We start from the raw sequence: 20302 nt of genomic DNA on the forward strand, positions 1-20302 counted from the left end.
GGGACTCTCAAGAGTCTTCTCTAACACCACAGTTCAAAAGCATCAATTCTTTTGTACTCAGCTTTCTTTAAGGTTACCTCATCACAAATATTTTTTGTCATATTTTGCTATCCATTTTTACACCTCCATAGTGTAAATGTAAAAACCTTATTCTGTGGCAAAAGGCAGTAGTTTCTTCAGAGGTTTTCCTAGAGCCTAATATGACAAATCCCTCAGAAAAGTATGTCATATAAAATTCGTTCAGTTGAGTTCAGTCACTCAGTCATGTCCAACTCTGCAACCTCATGGACTGCAGCATGCCAGGCTTCCTTGTTCATCACCAACCCCCAGAGTTTACTCAAAATCATGTCCATTGAGTTGGTGATGCCATCTCATCCTCTGTCATCCCCTTCTCCTCCTGCCTTTAATCTTTCCCATATTCAGGGTCTTTTCAAATGAGTAAGTTCTTCACATCAGGTGACCAAAGTATTGGAGTTACAGTTTCAACATCAGTCCTTCCAATGAATATTCAGGACTGATCTCCTTTATGATGGACTGGCTGAATCTCCTTGCTGTCCAAGGGACTTTCAATGGTCTTCTTCAACACCACAATTCAAAAGCATCAGTCCTTCGGCATTCAGCTTTCTTTAGTCCAACTCTTACATCCATACATGACTACTGGAAAAACCATAGCTTTGACTTTGTTGGCAAAGACATCCCTTTGTTGGCAAGGACATCCCTTTGTTGGCAAGGTAATGTCTCTGCTTTTTAATATATTGCCACAAATGCATTTCTAAATTTGACTATATATCTAGATAATGGTGTTAACTAAATTATTCCTCACTTTATTATTAACTACCTTGAGCATCAATAAGGACAAAGAAAGTTCATGATGTGTATTCATTTGTTCTTGAATTAGCTTTGAAGTTACATCTTAATATATTACATATACAATTAATTGAGGAGGACATGGCAACCCACTCCAGTACTCTTGCCTGAAGAATCCCCATGGACAGAGGAGCCTGGCAAGTTACAGTCCATGGGGTCACAAAGAGTCAGACATGACTGACTAAGGGCATGCCATTAATTAGGTCATTACTTTCAGATTTGACGCAAGATGGTACATTTTTGAGGAAAGAATGACATTTTAAAAAGTGATAAATGTTTCTTTTTTATTAATTCAAATAAAACTGCATTTTTTAAATAAATTTTTTAAGTTGACAGTGAAATCACTCTATTCTTAAAAAGAGCAGTGAATCTTAACTTTTGAAGGTTGCTATAAGTTGAGTTTTGCTATGATGCTGGGAGGGATTGGGGGCAGGAGGAAAAAGGAATGACGGAGGATGAGATGGCTGGATGGCATCACTGACTCGATGGACATGAGTCTGAACTCCGGGAGTTGGTGATGGACAGGGAGGCCTGGCATGCTGCAATTCATGGGGTCGCAAAAAGTCAGACACGACTGAGTGACTGAACTGAACTGAACTGAACTGAACTTCATCTAAAACACTCAGAATAGGATTGAATATAATATTGTCATTTCATTAGACATGGATTGTCACAGAATTTAAACTTACACCAACATGATAGAATTAATAATATGAGAACTTTCACATTTTAATTACTTAAGTTCAAAATACCAAATATTGAGCTTTATAAATTGTGATATTAACATAGTGAACATAGTGAATGGTTTATTTTTGATTTTTCTCAAAATAAAAAATAAAAGAGTGAACATTTAACATATGTTCTCTTACCAAATTCAGTTAGTACTATAACATTTTGAAGTTCTCTTTCCTGATTTGAAGAAGTAAAAAACTTGAGGTTGCAGCTTGTCATCTCAAATTATAAAGTGGTCTATGATTTTCTTTATCCACTCCTCTTATTTTAATGGTGAATCTGAGACTTCAAGAGGTTAAAGTGACATGTCCATGTCCTTACTTAGTGGCAGCCTACATTCTCAGCTGAGCAATGGAACTTTGATAGACTGGTTTTAATTTGATGAGATGGTTGGATGGCATCATCAACTCAATGGACATGATGCTGAGCAAACTCAAGGAGATGGTGAAGGACAGGGACAGGGAAGCCTGGCATACTATGGTTCATGGGGTCACAAAGAGTTGGGTACAACTTAGGGACTAAACAACAATTCTCATTTTGCTGTTTAGCTAATTTCTTTTATGACTAAATATATATTTTAGCCATTCACTGTTTACACAGAATTATCAGTAACAAAAATAAGTTTATAGATATAAATTTTTACAAGTCATTGCAGAAGGTAAGCATTAAACATTTTCAAAAGTTTTACTTTTCAAACACTATGTTTTAATGACTTTTACTTAGAGCAGAAAAGATTTGTTAAATAATTTTAAATGTCCAGCAGGAAAAACAAATTTTAGTAATTCAGCAACACCACAGGAATACAAAAGAGACAATTTAGAAAGCTAAAATAATCTTTCCTTTAAAAGATTATATTTTAAAATTATTTTAAAATACCCTGTTCCTCTTTCAAAACAGAAATCAGCGTTTTTATTAATGCTCACACAAAATCTAAACTTGAGAGTGGGGCTACATCTCCTAAGACCTAAGCTTTCTATAAACAGCAAGATTTTCTTGTAAAAATTCAACCTATCAAAGGGCCAGAAACATCACTAGCAGCAGCAGAATCTTATCACTGAAACTCAAATTACTTGCCAACATTTCTGGGGTTACTGGAGTGAAACCATCTCAACAAAAGAATGTTTTTCATTAGGTTTGTGTTTTTGGATGTTTTATCTATTACATATGGACTTCCTTAAGAGATACAAGAAATTATATGAGGCCTATCTGATAAATGCACACAGAATAACCAGTTCCTTATGGCTGAAAATAAGTTCTTTTAAATGAGAAGTTGCACTTTTAAAAAGCTCTAAATGTGGTAATTATAATCATTTCTTTCCTTTAGTAGTAGTACCATGTGTAGATTTAAATACATTTAATTTTAATTCAAAATCAACTGCTTTTGAGATAGAAAAAAAAAAACAATCACAGTGTTCTTTAATTAAAATTTCTTTTAATTCAGAAATAAAAAAACATGAGGGACATTAAAATACCAGTACCTCTTCAAAAGGTGTTTTATTCTTGTAAGAAAATGTGTCTTTTAAAGGAGTGACTTTCTATTTCTTTGCCCCCTGAGAAAATATCATAGAGCAGAGAATTAAACAAAGGTAGGCATCAAATCAGAATATAAAAGTCATGCCCAATTCACATATAATAATGCATTTTGGACAAAAAAAGATCCCATAATATCTGCACATGAAGTTTCATCACAGTCTCTGTGTAAATGCTAAACCATGTTTTAAAAATTAGCTCATCACTAAAACAAACTAAATTTTGCAAAGTTGTTCCACCAAGTGTAAAACTTTACAGTGAATCAGCAAAAATGATTATTCTAAATATGCCTTTCCATAAAGAGAAACAAGTACTCAACCTTAAAAAAGTTCAACAACTATAAAAAATATCATGTAAATATAGTTACAATTTTTCAGCAGATAATATGATAGTTAAAAACAAACGACATACTAGTTGCAAAATTCTCTTTCAAAATAATGTTTTACTGCTTCATTGTGATTATTGAATTGACAAATAATGCACAGAAGTGAAAAAATGAAAATTGTAATGAGCATTTATGGCTTAAAATAACTATGTCTAAATTAAAAATTGTATTTATCAAAATATAAAATTTTCTCATAGTGGTAGATATTTCCATTTCATTTATTATTAGAAGATAATAAAATTCTTCTTAAAACAATAATTATAAAATTGCCACCTCAAAACTTTAGTTTCTATTTGTTTCTTGAAAATGTGTCTTTTAATGAATAAGATTATTCTGCTTTTGTTATCTACCTAAACAATTATTTCAAATGCTTTTTGTAATTTTTAAAAATATATATTCAATTAAATCTTGTGAATAATCTACTGATTAGCTCCTGTCTTCCAAACCATGGTTATGTTATTTATTAATATGTGATAAAGGAAAAGATTTTTTACAACCAACCAAATATAAACTTTTACTCTATTCATATTCTAAAAAGACATTGTAAAGTTTATATTTAATGTGGATACCTTTAATGTGTGATTTTAAAAGCAGACAATGGTTTTGTCTTTAAGAAAAAAATTCTCTATTAAATAAACCAACTAAAATCTGGTTATATTTTCATTTAATACTCATAATTTATAGACCGCTAAGAAGTATAAAGTGGTTTCATTAATACTACAAAGCTAAAAGATCGATAAGTTCCTCTAAAAAGCAGGCATTAAAACAATTTATTATAGTATATTTTAAAAGTATAAGATATTTATACATATATATACATAGTAAAGATATTTATACATATATATACACAAATAAGATGTAGTATAAGATATTTTTAGAAGCTCAAACCCTAAAATAAATATTCTCTAAATATTTATCCTGGATGTTTAAATTCATTTTTATAATTTTTCTTGGAGACAATTTTATTTGAAAATACTGTAGAAGAAAATATTTCAGCCAGTTTTGATAACACCTCACATGATTAAACATATTCACAATAACGAATGCAAGTAAATGTAGGTTCTCTAAATATCTTTTGCCCTTTGATAAATATTTATCCTTGTCTTTTGTGATAAAGTTTACTGTCTTCAGTTTTACTAAGAGAAAGGTAGGGAGGGACACCTCCAAAAGAGTACTAAAGACCATGGTTGTGGGAAGGGTGTTTCTGTACAAAAAAATATTTAATTAAGATCATTTCTGATTTTGAATCTCCCTCTGTGCTGATGAAAAGGAGAGTTATAAAGAAGAAGCAGGGCTCCAGCCGGCTATAAACAGGGTAGAACAAATCCACCCCAACTCCAAAACAAGGAAATGTGGACCCCCCTACGGACTAGCAATGGGAGGAAGTTATCTCCCACAGGCTTCAGAGATGAGTCCCAGAAAGGAATATGGTATGAGAACCACAGGCACTTAGAGAAGGTAGAGGAAATGGAGCTAAACCACTCATTATGGTTTAGTTCCACTGTTGTGTCATGACGCAGTCAGATTTTTGAAAACAAATGGCTCGGACTTTATATTTCAGAAATCATGGCTGTAATATTTCTAAAGGGGTGGGGAGGATGTTCCCTAATACTCTATTTTAGCAGCAGAATGATATATCAATAGACTGCTTTTGTGCATCAAATGAATATTGTCTTGTTACTACTTCACATCGATGAAAAGTTTTTTCCACTGAATCTCCAGCAATATTTAAATATCATAATATATAGCACTTTACAAAATGGAGATCTTTAATAAGCAAATTATAATGGAATTCACATGTTCCCCAAAATGTTAAACATTTAAAAGCAAAAGCTTGGCAGCCCAGTTCATAGCTTTGAACCACACTGCTTTCATGTTAGTTAAGAAGATGTGATGGTAGGGAAAACTTGAGTCATCCTGCCTTTGACAGTTTCTTTGTAAAGTTGTAGAGTGAACTTGAAAACACCGATACACTATGAACCTATCCCGCGATATTTGATTCTGTAAGGCTTTTATGCATAATTTTTTAAGTTCATGCTCACAGCCTTTCACCAAAAAAAAAAAAAAAAAATTTACAAGTCATACTTGATTAATTAGGTTTTCTGATTCATTTTTATTAAAAATCTATTAAAAAATAAAATATAAATGTTTTTCTCTGGTGGCTCATCAGTAAAGAATTTATCTGTAATGCCAGATATACAGGAGATCCAGTTTCAATCCCTGGGTCAGGAGATCCCCTAAAGTAGGAAATGGCAACCCAATCCAGTATTCTTGCCTGGAAAATTCCATGGACAGAGAAGTCTGGCAGGCTACCATTTCTGGGATCACAGAATCAGACACAACTATTATAATATAAATATAAATATAAATAAATCAATAAATATCAATATTCCAGAATAATATAATTAAAGAACTCTCCAGCAGCTGAACTTTGTACATTGAAAAGGTTTCCCTCCTGTTTCTTAAGAAATTGTCCTTTAGCAATTTGTTCTTTCTTCTCTGTGTGGTAAGTTGAAACACTGGGATTTCAACCAAAATCAAATCTTACTAAGAAACAATAACATTACTTCCAGTGATATAACAGTGACACCCTGGTGACAATGATTTGCTTTGCCTTATTACTTGATAGAGTATAATTTTCTAGTGAAGTTCTAAAGACGGGCAGAAGCTTGGATAATTTTTATAATGAATTTTTATAATTTTATACTATTTTATAATGAAATTATAAAAATGAAAATATAGAAAAGAGATAGTAAGTTATAAATTTATACCTTTAAAATTAAAATGTATGTTAATTATAAATTGGCTCTTCATTTGACTAGAAAATAAGAAGCAGTTACACAAAGGGGCCGTAGAATATACAGTACAGCACAGGATTTTCATCAATGAACCATCTGGAAAAGCAATCACTTTATAAAGATAAAATAAGCCCCAGTCCCCTTCTCACTAAGTGAGGGTGTATAGTGACACTATCCAGGCCTTCTGATTCTCAGCTTCTCTGAGAAGGAGCAACAATAATATTCTACCTTCCTGAACAATACAGACTTATATTGAGAAGTAAAGATATCCTGTCATCAACGATCATAAAAAAGCTATCCCCAAAATTATGTCATCCAGCAGAACATGATCGTGATACTCACTAGAACTTGGTTACAAATACTCCACTTTTCCTCTCATGGGCACTTAGTAGGAATGTATTTTCATATCTTTTTGACTTAGCTATGACCTTATAACTTGTGTCAGTCAATGAGTGTGAGCAGATATAAAACTTCAAGAGTTAGCATGCCATTCACCTATATCCTTTTTTCAGTTATAACAATCACGGTGGTCCCTCCATGAGCCTGGACTGATGTTAAAAGTTATTTGAGTTCTGTAATATAAGTAAAAGAGTAAATCTTTGCTGCAGTAAGCCAATGAAATGTGGGATGCCTTATTACTGCACCATAACCTCGAATATTCTGACTCACAAAATATATAAATTCCCAAAGGAAAGTGTTTTATGAACATGTTTTATAAACTGTTACTTTTCATATAAAATTGCAATTTTCCAACAAATACATCCTTTAACTGTTTAAAAAATAAAAAAGCTGTGCCTTAAATTCCATATATTAAACAGATCATTTTGTCGAATTTTGTCAGTCTGTTCAAAATGGACCATAACCTACCAAGATGGAGTTTTATGATGTGCCGTAGTTAAGAGGTATGCTTGAAGGGCTGTGGCATAGTTACACTCTACATAAGGTTATTTGGAGAGTACAGTTGACCTCTGAACAACACAGGATTGAACTGTGTGAGCCAACATATATATGGTTTTTTTTAATGAATCAACAGCATTATACTATTCTGAGATTGGTTGAGTCCTTAGATGCAGAACCACAGATATGGAGGGAAGACTATGGGACCTGAGCATGCATGGATTTTGGTATCCCTGGTGGGTGTTGGGTCTCTTCCTCTGTTTCACTGAGGAACAACTGCACTTCCTTTTCTGGAGTTCCTCTGGCCTATCTATTCATTTCCTGTCCTTTCAGTGTGTGAACCTTCATTACTGTGAATGAATGACTGAATACAAAGAAGAAATGTATTCAGTTCACCAATGATAACAGCCATTTTTGAGACTATACCATATACATAGTAGTTGAGATGAGTACTAGGGGAGAGGTTCTCAATGCTGGTGTTCCATTATAATCATATGAGGAAATTTAATAAATACCAGCTCCTGAGCCCTGCCTAAAACCAATTAAATTAGGATCTCTGCAAGTGAGATCTGAGTATTCTTTCTCCCCCACCAAGTAGGGGGATTAGTGGTCAAAAGTAAGATTATGTTTTCAGTTTAGTTCAGTCATTCAGTCGTGTCCAACTCTTTGTGACCCCATGGACTGCAGCATGCCAGGCTGTCCTGTCCATCACCAATTCCCAAAGGTTACTCAAACTCATGTCCATTGAGCCAGTAATGCCATCCAAACACATCATCCTCTGTCATTCCCTTCTCCTCCCACCTTCAATCTTTCCCAGCATCAGGGTCTTTTCAAATGAGTTACTTAAAAAAAAACAAAAACAAAAACAAACTGATGCTGGTAAAGATTGAAGGCAGAAAGAGCACAGGTAGACAGAGGATGAGATGGTGGGATGGCATCACTGATTCAATGGATATGAACTTGGGAAATCACTGGAAGATAGTGAGGGGCAGGGAGGCCTGGCAAGCTGCAGTCCATGGGATTGCAGAGAGTTGGACACAACTTAGCAAGAGAACAACTAAAACAGTATATTCAAAGTACACAATTTGATCAGAGATCATGCTGTCATTTTTGAGATTGCACTTGAGTACTGCATTTCAGACTCTTTTATTGACTACGAGAGCTACTCCATTTCTTCTAAGGGATTCATGCCCATAGTAATAGATGATCATCTGAATTAAATTCACCCATTCTGCTCCCTTTTAGTTCACTTATTCCTAAAAGGTCAGTGTTCACTCTTGCCAACTCTTGCTTGAACACTTCCAATTTACCTTGATTCATGGACCTAACATTCCAGGTTCCTATGCAGTACTGTTCTTTATAGCAACAGACTTTACTTTCACCACCAGACACATCACAGCTGGGTCTTGTTTCTGCTTTGGCTCAGCCTCTTCATTTTTTCTGGAGCTATTTCTCCATTCTTCTCCAGTAGCATACTGGGTACCTACCAACCTGGGGAATTAATCTTTCAGTGTCATATGTTTTTGCCTTTTCATACTCTTCATGGGGTTCTCAAGGCAAGAACGCTAAAGTGGTTTGCCATTTCCTTTTCCAGAGGACCATGTTTTATCAGAACTCTCCATCATAACCTGTCTGCCTTGGGTGGCCCTACACAGCATGGCTCATAGTTTCATTGAGTTAGGCAAGGTTATGATCCAAGTGATCAGTATGCTTGGTTTTCACATGCTAGCAAAGTAATGTTCAAAACTCTCCAAGCCAGGCTTCCACAGTACATGAACTGAGAAGCTCCAGATGTGCAAGCTGGATTTAGAAAAAGCAGAGGAACCAGAGATCAAAATGCCAACATCCGTTGGATCATTAAAAAAGTGAAAGAGTTCCAGAAAACATCTACTTTTGCTTTATTGACTACACCAAATCTTTTGATTGTGTGGATCCCAGAAAACTGTGGAAAATTCTTCAAAGGATGGGACTACCAAATTACCTTACCTGCCTCCTGAGAAACCTGTATGCAGGTCAAGAAGAAATAATTAGAACTGGACATGGAACAACAGACTGCTTCCAAATTGGGAAAGGAGTACTTCAGGGCTGTATATTGTCACCCTGTTTATTTAACTTATATGAAGAGTACATCATGGAAAATGCCAGGCTGGATGAAGCACAAGTTGGAATCAGGACTGCTGGGAGAAATATCAATAACCTCAGATATGCAGATGATACCACCCTTATGGCAGAAAGCAAAGAGGAACTACAGTGCCTCTTGGTGCAGGTGAAAGAGGAGGGTGAAAAAACTGGCTTAAAACTCAACAATCAAAAAATGAAGATTATCACATCTAGTCCCATCACTTCATGACAAATACATGGGGACACAATGGAAACAGTGACAGACTTTATTTTCTTGGGCTCCAAAAACTCTGTATATGGTGACTATAGCAACAAAATTAAAAGATGCTTGCTCTTTGGAAAAAAAGATATGACAAACCGAAACAGCATATTAAAAAACAGAGATATTACTGTGCCGACAAAAGTCCATCTATTCAAAGCTATGGTTTCATTAGTAGTCATGCATGGATGCAAGAGTTGGACTATAAAGAAAGCTGAATGCTGAATAATTGATGTTTTTGAGCTGCGGTATTGGAGAAGACTCTTGAGAGTCCCTTAGACTGCAAGGAGATCAACCAGTAAATCCTAAAGGAAATCAGTGCTGAATAGTCACGGGAAGGACTAATGCTCAAGATGAAGCTTCAATACTTTGGCCACCTGATGCAAAGAACTGACTCATTGGAAAAGACTCTGATGCTGGGAAAGACTGAAAGCAGGAAGAGAAGGGGATGGCATTACTGACTCAATGGACGTGAGTTTGAGCAAGCTCTGGGAGATGGCGAAGGACAGGGAAAGCTGGTGTGCTGTTGTCTATGGGATGCAATGAATTGGACATTACTGAGCGACTGAATGACAAAACAACTTTCTAAGTTTTGACATTCATAGATGCATGCAAAATATCATCACAATCAACTTTCATCATGTATTCCTGAGTATTTTTTAATCTCAGGTGTTTCTAAGGAGCAGCCAAATTTGAGCAAGATGGTAGTAGAGAGAAAGAGATAAATAAGAACGGTATCTCACTCTTGAGAGTCCCTACAAGGACCGCAGTTGACTCAAACCAGTCAATCCTAAAGGAAATCAACCCTGAATATTCATCAAAAGAACTATTGCTGAAGCTGAGGCTCTAAGATTTTGGCCATGTGTTGTGAAGAGCGACTCATTGGAAAAGATACTGATTCTGGGACAGGCATCAGGCAGGTTGAAGGCAAAAGGATAAAGGGATGGCAGAGGATGAGATGGTTAGATAGCATCACTTAATGGATATGAATTTGAGCAATCTCTGGAAGATAGTGGAGGACAGATGAGCCTGGTGTGCTGCAGGCAATGGGGTCTCAAAGTGTTGGACACAACTTAGTGACTGAGCAACAAATATAGCTATATTTAATTCTAAACAAGACAACCTAAAATATTTCTAAACATAGAAGCAAGAGCTATATTTTTGGAAAACAGTAGGAATGGAAAAACATATTCACATTAGAGTTAATCATAAGTAACTAGCTATAATCTGATGAAAAATATATTTCTATCATAGTTAAAATCATTTATCCTTTCAACATTTTGTATGATGAAATCATCATATTCATCATCTGAAATAACTTTTACTCTGAAATAAAACTTTAAATTAGTCTTTCAAAAACTCACACGAAAAAATCTTACTCTCCCCTTTGAAACACATAAAAATAGAAGTATTTTAAAACAATATTTAATATTCAAAATACATTGCAATGAAAATAAATAAATGTTAATATTTGCTGTTATTAAAACTACTCATTTACAAAAAGTCCTTGTCAGAGATTATTTCCGAATTTTATTTAAAAATTCAAAAAAGCCTACATGAAGCAAAATTTCAGTGATTTTTAACATTGAGATACTTATTTTAACTCTTCTGTATTTAGTCTGATTTGACCCAGTTCTCTTTTTTAATCAATTTGAAGTTATTGTGAAAGACTTTTCATGCTTATCTGCATACATTTATCATTATGGTTATGGTCCATCTGTCACTGACTAGATAATTCACTGAACTTGATAATTCACTCACTCTTTCTGGTACTATATCTATTTAACATGAACATTAGGTCAGATGCTCTCAAGAACACTGTCACATATATAAAACTATAATTTTGTATATAGAAGCCCATCCTTTCACACTAGGAACTCCCTCAACATTAGAAAAACTTGAACGATTTTAAGCTATTTGCTGTCATATCATAATTGTCAACTCTGAACAGTACAGTCCCTTTTTAGAAGGAAAACATAAAAATAAAAATGTTTGCAATCCTTTAATATGGAAATTAATCTTTTCAAAGTTTTAATATAAAACTAAATATACATTCATAGGGCTTATAATGCTTACAGGGTGTCCATGGTGGCTCAGCTGGTAAAGAATCTGCCTGTAATGTGGGAGACCTGGGTTTGATCCCTGGGTTCGGAAGATGCCCTAGAGAAGGGAGAGGCTACCCACTCCAATATTCTGGCCTGGAGAATTCCACAGACTGTATAGTCCATGGGGTCGCAAAAAGTCAAACATGACTGAGACACTTTCACTTCACTATAATGCTTACAGTACTATAAAGTCAAAAGAAACGTGTAAATTAAAGCTACAAAAAAAAAAAAAAATTCATTTTCTCCCCTGCTGATGAAGTAGAAAACCAAAGATCTTCTTACTCTCCAGGATATAGGAAAAGAATGTCTGGATAGTGACTAAGTCAATTCAGAATAATGTTTTCCTCATCCATGGTTAAAGATCAGTGCAACCATAGTACATTTAATTTAGTTTCCTTCATTACTGAAGTAGTCAAAATAATCTAGTAAGTGTTCAAAGACTGTGTCATTGACAACGTGTACAGAATATACTACATATCACACTACTGAGTTGACAAACCTTGACACTTGGAAAGAAGTGATTATGACCAAGCAGTTAAAAGTTATAAAAGATAATTTCAGAGACTTAACATTTGGTTCAAACCTCTTAACTCAACAAAAATACCATAAGAAAAACCTAGTTTGGCTGCTCTTCATGTGATGAAGACAAGCAGGACAAAAACAACTATTTGAAATAAGTTGTACCAAATAGCTGCTAAATTTATTTTATCTTGGTGTGAAACTCTCCACCTCAAATTTTCCATGACATCCTCATGACTCTCCTATTTCTAGCCATCTCAGCCCAATTCTTTGAGTTAAAGAATCAAATACCCAATTACATTCTTAAAAAAAAAAAAACACTGAAAATTACATAATAATAAATACTTCATTACCAGGAAAAATTATAATAATACAGCCTTGGAGGTGAATTATTTTGAGGTCTATGTATACAACCATTTTTAATCAAATCAGAATACTTGCATCATATAATAATTATGTTACATCACATCTCTTAAACTTATACTCAAAATGCAAACTATTGTTTTCTTTAGCTTTCACAGATAATGGAAAGCAATCAATCTTAGAGCATTAAGCAGTTGTAACCATAATACTGAATAAATTTCTGATGCTTGAAACAACCAGAAAACACAGCTAGATGAAGTCACTGTCCAAGTCATTATCTAAATCACATATATGATTCCCATTTGTCGGGCATTCCTGCAATATGAAACTTCAAAGGCTTTCATAAATTACAAAATTAAACAGTATCTCATCAATCTGACCTAAGAAGATCACAAGGTCTTGCTTATCATAAACCTTAGTCTTCTCAAAATAATGATCAACAAACACCATTTGAATACCCACTATGCATCAGAAAATGATCTAAATATGAAGAAACCACAATACACAGTAGTCAAAGATGACTACATCATACGAGCGGGGAGAGAGGTGTCAAGTAAACTGAGAAGAAATGAACTTGGTACCAAGTTGTGAAGAAAAACAAAATGCCAAGCTGAGGAGTTTGTGTTTTGCCTCTAAGCAAAGCAAAATCTCAAAAATTTTGAATGGGTAACTATCTCATTATTGTTCATCACTCAGCCATGTCCAACTTTTTGCGACCCCATGGACTGTAGCCCGCCAGGCTCCTCTGTCCATGGAATTCTCCAGGCAAAAAAACTAGAGTGAGTAGCCATTCCCTTCTCCAGGGGATCTTCCCAACCTAGGAATGGAACCTGGGTCTCCTGCATTGCAAGCAGATTCTTTACCATCTTAGCTACAAGGGAAGACTTGGAATTAATTATCTCATTAACTCCATACAAATTTCAGGGAGAATCTTAATGACACTGTTGTTGATGGATGAGAGAGCGAGGGATACAGAAATAGCTAGGAGCTTGTAAAAAATCAAGAAGCAGATTTTGTGCTTCTAACACCAAGGTAACAGATACAAAGATAAAGAGAAGTAGAGAAGCTTGGGACAAATGTAAGGATGTGAACAACAGGATTTTGATGAATATCAGCTAGGGATAGGACTAATGCTTGTATGTGGAATCTAGAAAAATGGTACAGACAAACATATTTGAAGGTCAGAAGCAGAGATGCAGATGTAGGGAATGGATGTGTAGTTCAAGGAGAGGGAAGGAGAAGGGTGGGAAATTAATCAGGAGACTGGGATTGACATATATACACTACTATGTGTAAAACAGAGAGCTAGTGGGAACCTGTTGTATAGCAACGGGAGCTCAGCTCAGTGCTCTGTCATGACCTAGATGGGTGATATAGGTGAGGGGTGGGAGGGAGGTCCAAGAGGGAAGGGATATGTATGCATATAGCCAATTCACTGTGTTCTACAGAAGAAAGTAACACAACATTGTAAAGCAACTATATCCCAATAAAAAGACTTTAGCATAAAATCATAATTAAGAAAGATTATATATTAAGAGCCTAGAAGGTTACTATTAACCATAAAGAATGGTTACTATCAACCAGGACAACAATGGTAAGAGGTGTAAGTTTAGAAATAAAGATAGAACTTAGCAAAGTTTGGGGTATCTTTAGGTTATCAAATTAAAGATAGACTCATGCCAGTTGGAGACACTGAATCTTGGAGAGTTCAAGCAGAAGATTAAGATCTCTTTAAGATAGGGATTAAACATTCTAGCTGAGCTAGGGAGATCGCATTTTCTACTTCTTATTATAGTGCCTAACACATAGGTGATTTTCAATGTGTTTGATGGATGGCTGGATGAACACTGAATATCAAATTCTGGAAGAAATTCATCTTGGTGTTTACAAGCTATATATATAGCAAAATTGTTAAAGAGAAAAGAGGAGGGTAATAAGAGAACTCAGCAGACAAAGCCATTATACTGGATATTTAAGAGGGTAGTGTCAAAGAGTGTCAAAAAGTACTGAGAAGAAAATCTGATAAATGTCCTGGATGAAGGAAATAGGAATATAGAGGGAAGAGCTAGAGCCTTGGCAAAGAATAAGGACAATAACACCCCTTTCTTAGAAAAGAGAGTATTTCTAAAGGTTAGACTCCTAAAAGATACTAATGTCGGATCAAAATAGATTTTAATTTTTTTCCTCTGGCCTTAGTGTTATCCTGATTGTAGTCAATCTTTTTCATCCCTGAAAGACTCGCCTTCCTAAGTAAGTACAACTTATTATATACTTATTCCTAAACAAGTAGGACTGATGTAACTCATCAACTTATGCTTGGCAGCTTTGTGACTAGAATATAAATTCAGTGAATCACTTGGGCTTTGTAAGAATTTGTACAAAGTAGCCCCATCTCTGTTCAACAGACAGACTATAAAAACATGAAACTTGAACAATAAGGTTACTTATGTTAAACTGAATAAATAAAAATATATTTGACTTAGAACATGACATGGATTACATATTGTTTTAAACATTCTCCAAAGATTTAAAAATTTGATGATATTAAAACCTGAATATAAATAATCTAGAATACACTTATAGAAATTTTGATAGAAATACATCTCAGAATTTTAAAAATTCGATGAAAAATAGATTAAGTATTCAACAGAACTAACAAATTAGAAAAGATAAAATATATCCACAGAGCATATTGTAAAGATTCCAATGCGAATATAACTTCCTTAAGAGTACCCAAAAGAAAGAATAAAAAATACTATAAAGGAAGGAATTTAAAATACTATAAATCACCTTCACTTTTGAGTAGGTTTTCAAAGCCCCTCATAAATTAAAAGAATAATAAACATTGAATTAAAGTATGTATAAGAGAATAAGCTTCCAGCTAGTCAAAGAATACTTAAAATTAGTGAGAGAGGAAAACCAAATCATCACCACAACAGATTCAAATGATATCTGTGTTTCTAAAGCATCAACAGAAATTTCTGATAATCTAGCTCACTAATAAAATGATAACTTCTTAATATGAAAAAGAATAAAACTTCGTCAACATCACACTTAAATGATCATCAAGAGAGTCATCCCCAATAAAACTGGGAAGAAGTTATTTATCACTATTTAGCATTGAACTGAAAGCTGTAGTCTAGAAAATTTGCATGGTGAACTCAAACTTTCAAAGCGTTGAATATTAAAAACAAAAATTATCTAGAAACAATTTTTTTGAAGGTAAAATTATTTTCAGAGTGAAAACAAGAAAAGAACCAACAGAAAGATAATTACAATAAATAAAGAGCTTAAAGGAGGTATCAGGATACAAAAAAAAAAGGCACAAATTTACATTATTTATCTGACTTTTCAGAAAAAAAAAAGCAATGGATAATTTTGAAACAACTGAGCACTGTTCTAAGCACTTTATTTCTATTAACTTGTTTAGTCTTCAAGAGAACCTCATCAAGTAGGTATAGATTATTATTTTTCCTATAAGGAAAGAAAGGCCCAGAGAAGATAAAGAATTTACCCAATGTCATGCAGAGAGAGAGAGAAAAAATGATTCAAACTCAGGTTGCAGAGTCATCTGGGGGCAAATAGGGTAAAGCTAAATTGTATATTGCTATCACTTTCATTTTTCAAATTGCTGCAAAAAAATTCACATACTAAAAACATTCACCAGTATATTCAAAGGATTAACTGGTTATGTTTAGGTGGTAAGAATATGGTTGCTTTGTTCTTATTTGAATTTGTTTTCATTTAATATCTGTCCATAGTAAATATATGTAATGAGGAAATATAATAAACAAAAGTTTAAAGCACTTTCCTTGTGCCATGAGGTCAGATGTAGAATTAGTTGTATTTTGGATATCTCCCTTATTTCAATAGTGTGAAAACACTGAGAGCCCATCTGGCAAACACCATGATTATCACAAACTTTAGCAGCGAGTTTTAAGGATGACAGTTCTCAGTTTCTGGCAAATTGCTTCTAAACTAAACAAGAATAATAATGGCTTCACTTATCTCATCTCAAAACCAAATAACTCTTAATGAAGATAACAAAGTAACTTTAGACCAACGTACTCAGATGTAAAAACGTACAGAATTCAATATCATTTTCAAGTAAATTACACATCTGTTGAAGCCCATAAATCATATTTTACAATTTCAATATAAGAAGAAACATTATTATATGGAAAGAGAAGTTTATATGTATATTTCTACAAACAGTCCTACCTATCTATATTTGCTTATAGCAGATCTATTAATTTGCAGGCACTAACTTTATTCCAGGTTTTAGAGGACTGTCATAAATACTCCCCAAGTTTACAAGCCATATATTTTCATTCCAGCATGATAATTTAAAAAAGAAAAGAAACTTCTTTCATAATTCTCCTTTAAAAATGATTCAAAATATGAGTGAATAGTAATTAATATTTCTCATTTCAATAACTCAGAAAATTATATTAATTATGATGAAAAATGGTAATATAACCAGTAGTTCTACTTACCATTTGAATAGAATGCTTCAAATTCATTTGGAGGATTATCCCAACAAAATTTCCAATGGCCTGAAAATGAGAGTGATTGAGGAGGATCAATACTTTGCATATTATTTTATAACATATTGATCCCAGATGATATCTGACTCCTATCTGTTCTAGATTACCACAAGGATACATCCAGACTTAGAAGTTTCATTTAATATGAATATTGTCTAAACTTGGAGAGTATCATGCCCATTTATTTGTTAACATACCACCTTTCATTCACCCTAGTGCACTTTTCCAGCCTGCCTGCTCTCAACCTCAACCTACAGAACCACACAGCAGAAAAACGGAATAATTCATTCTGACTCCAACTTGGTACTTCCCTCAAAGAAGAGATTGTACCACTATGCTCTTATTTTCCAATGCAAACTTTCTGTGGGGTAAAATTGCATCAAGATGCTTTAGTGTGATAAGACAAAATCTATATCATGAAATTTTTAATCCATGTACTAGATGACCTAACTGATAAATTTAGAAATTATATCATCTATAGAAAAATATTTATTTTAAGGTAGGGATTATAAGATTATTCAGATTTATATTATAATTGCTAAGTACTTTTATAAAACCAGACCACTCAGCAATCAAAAAAAATCCTTATTTTTAAAAGATAAGGAACATGAGACCTAATGAAGGAGGAAGAGTTTGGCTAAAATCTTAGTTTAGAGACAGTACTAATGATCAGATGCTAAATCTCAAGGCTTTAGCTTATCCTTTTTCCATGGTATTATTTCAAAACATTTATTAAGACTCTGATATACACTAGGCACTGAATTGAGCACTGAACAAGACAGGTAAAGGACATGCCTTTGTGAAATTATTCCATACGTATAAAATACAGAATGTAAATATAAACAAGATTTTAGAATGCAGTTCTATTGTGAGGCAAGCCTGCTTTCCAATGAATATCCCTTTCCAGCCCACAAAATACTTAGCTAAACATCTAAATGTCTTTGATGTGTAGATAGATATTTTGTGCAAAGATAAATCCTCAAAAACTGAATGGAACACATTTTTTTTCTATTGAATGTTTTGAAGCAAATCTTTAATTTGCTTACTGATCCAAATCTGTCTCAACTTTCAGACTCAGTGTGAAGCTTACAAGCATGCTATAGAGATGAGAAGTTCCACATGTGCAAATGAGTAAATAGATTCCACATGGAAGAACAAAATAAGGACCTTGAGATCTGTTTTGTAAATAATTTCTTAACTACTGTTTCATATTTAGCAATGAGTTCAGTGTTATGCTTAGAGCAGGCATTTGCACAAAAGGATGACATAGTTTAAACATAAAAGACTGAATTTTTAGACTACTAAAGCACCTTTCTCATGCCTTTATTTTCATGCCTCCAACCAATAAGATATTAAGTAACTATTAATACTTTTCTGTGTAGTTTTTTTATCTTGCTGACTTTAAAAATGTAAACAAAGAACCTTAAATAACATACAAAACATGAGCTCAAGTTCGGCCTGAAACTACAGTTCTGTAAAATTAAAACAATGCAGAGATATACAGGATGTTTACTAAATATAAAATGATTATTGGTTAGGTTCCCTCGATATAGGCAGCCCACTCTATGACTGTGGCTAGTGTCTCAGGTCCATTAGCCATGCTTCTGCTTTACCAGTTAATGCTCCCATTCCCTGTAGACCCCCTTAATATGACATTCAGTGGGCCACAGTCCAAGGGGTCACGAAGAGTCGGACATGACTGAGCGACTTCACTTTCACTTTTCAGTTTCATGCAATGGAGAAGCAAACGGCAACCCACTCCAGTATTCTTGCCTGGAGAGTCCCAGGGACGGAAGCCTGGTGGGCTGCGGTCTATGGAGTTGCACAGAGTCGGACAAGACTGACGTGACTTAGCAGCAGCAGCATACTGAATTAGTGAATCACTTCACTCAAAAAAAACCAACAAATTACAGAATAGACCCATCAAAGGAACCCTGGGGAGACTTGTTCCCTCATTTTAAAGAAGAGATGACAAGAGTGTGGCCCATAGTCACATACTTGATTATTGACAGTATAATCAAGTTAATAACCCTTATTTACTAGTGCTAGTTGTTAAGGAGCGTTTTATGACAGATATCACAAAAATGAAGTGCTAGTATATATTGTTGCTGTTTTTGTTGTTTAGTTGCTATGTTGTGTCCAACTCTTTTGAGACCCAATGTACTGTAGCCCACCAGGCTCCTCAGTCCATGTGATTTCCTAGGCAAGAATTCTGGAGGGGGTTGCCATTTCCTTTTCTAGGAGATCTTTCTGACCCATAGACTGAACCTACATCACTTGCAATCCAAGTGGATTTTCTACCACGACACAACCAGGGAAACCTGATGATAGTATATATTATTACATGTGTAATGTGTCTATATATTCACTAGATATGTCTGAACTTGAAACATAGTTTCTGCTTCTAGTGACCAGCTCCATCATTTAAAGATACTATTTTAATTACAAGCCCTTAATTTGGGCTGGAGGAAGCATAAGCTGGAATCAAGATTGCCAGGAGAAATATCAATAACCTCAGATATGCAGATGACACCATCCTTATGGCAGAAAGTGAAGAAGAATTAAAGAGCCTCTTGATGAAAGTGAAAGAGGAGAGTGAAAAAGTTGGCCTAAAACTCAATATTCAGAAAACTAAGATCATGGCATCTGGTCCCATCACTTCATGGCAAATAGATGGGGAAACAGTGGAAACAGTGGCTGACTTTATTTTTCTGGGCTCCAAAATCACTACAGAGGGTGATTGATTGCAGCCATGAAGTTAAAAGACTCTTACTATTTGGAAGGAAAGTTATGACCAACCTAGGCAGCATATTAAAAAGCAGAGATGTTACTTTGTCAACAAAGGTCCGTCTAGTCAAGGCTATGGTTTTTCCCGTAGTCATGTGTTGATGTGAGAGTTGGACTAAAAAGAAAGCTGAGTGCTAAAAAATTGATGCTTTCGAACTGTGGTGTTGGAAAAGACTCTTGAGAGTCCCTTGTATTCAAGGAGATCCAACCAGTCCATCCCAAAGATCAGTCCTGGGTGTTCATTGGAAGGACAGACGTTGAAGCTGAAACTCCAATACTTTGGCCACCTGATGCAAAGAGCTGACTCATTTGAAAAGACCCTGATGCTGGGAAAGATTGAGGGCAGGAGGAGAAGGGGACGACAGAGGATGAGATGTTTAGATGGCATCACC

The sequence above is a fragment of the Budorcas taxicolor genome, chromosome 1 (assembly GCF_023091745.1).
Source record: "Budorcas taxicolor isolate Tak-1 chromosome 1, Takin1.1, whole genome shotgun sequence".
NCBI classification, from domain to species: domain Eukaryota; kingdom Metazoa; phylum Chordata; class Mammalia; order Artiodactyla; family Bovidae; genus Budorcas; species Budorcas taxicolor.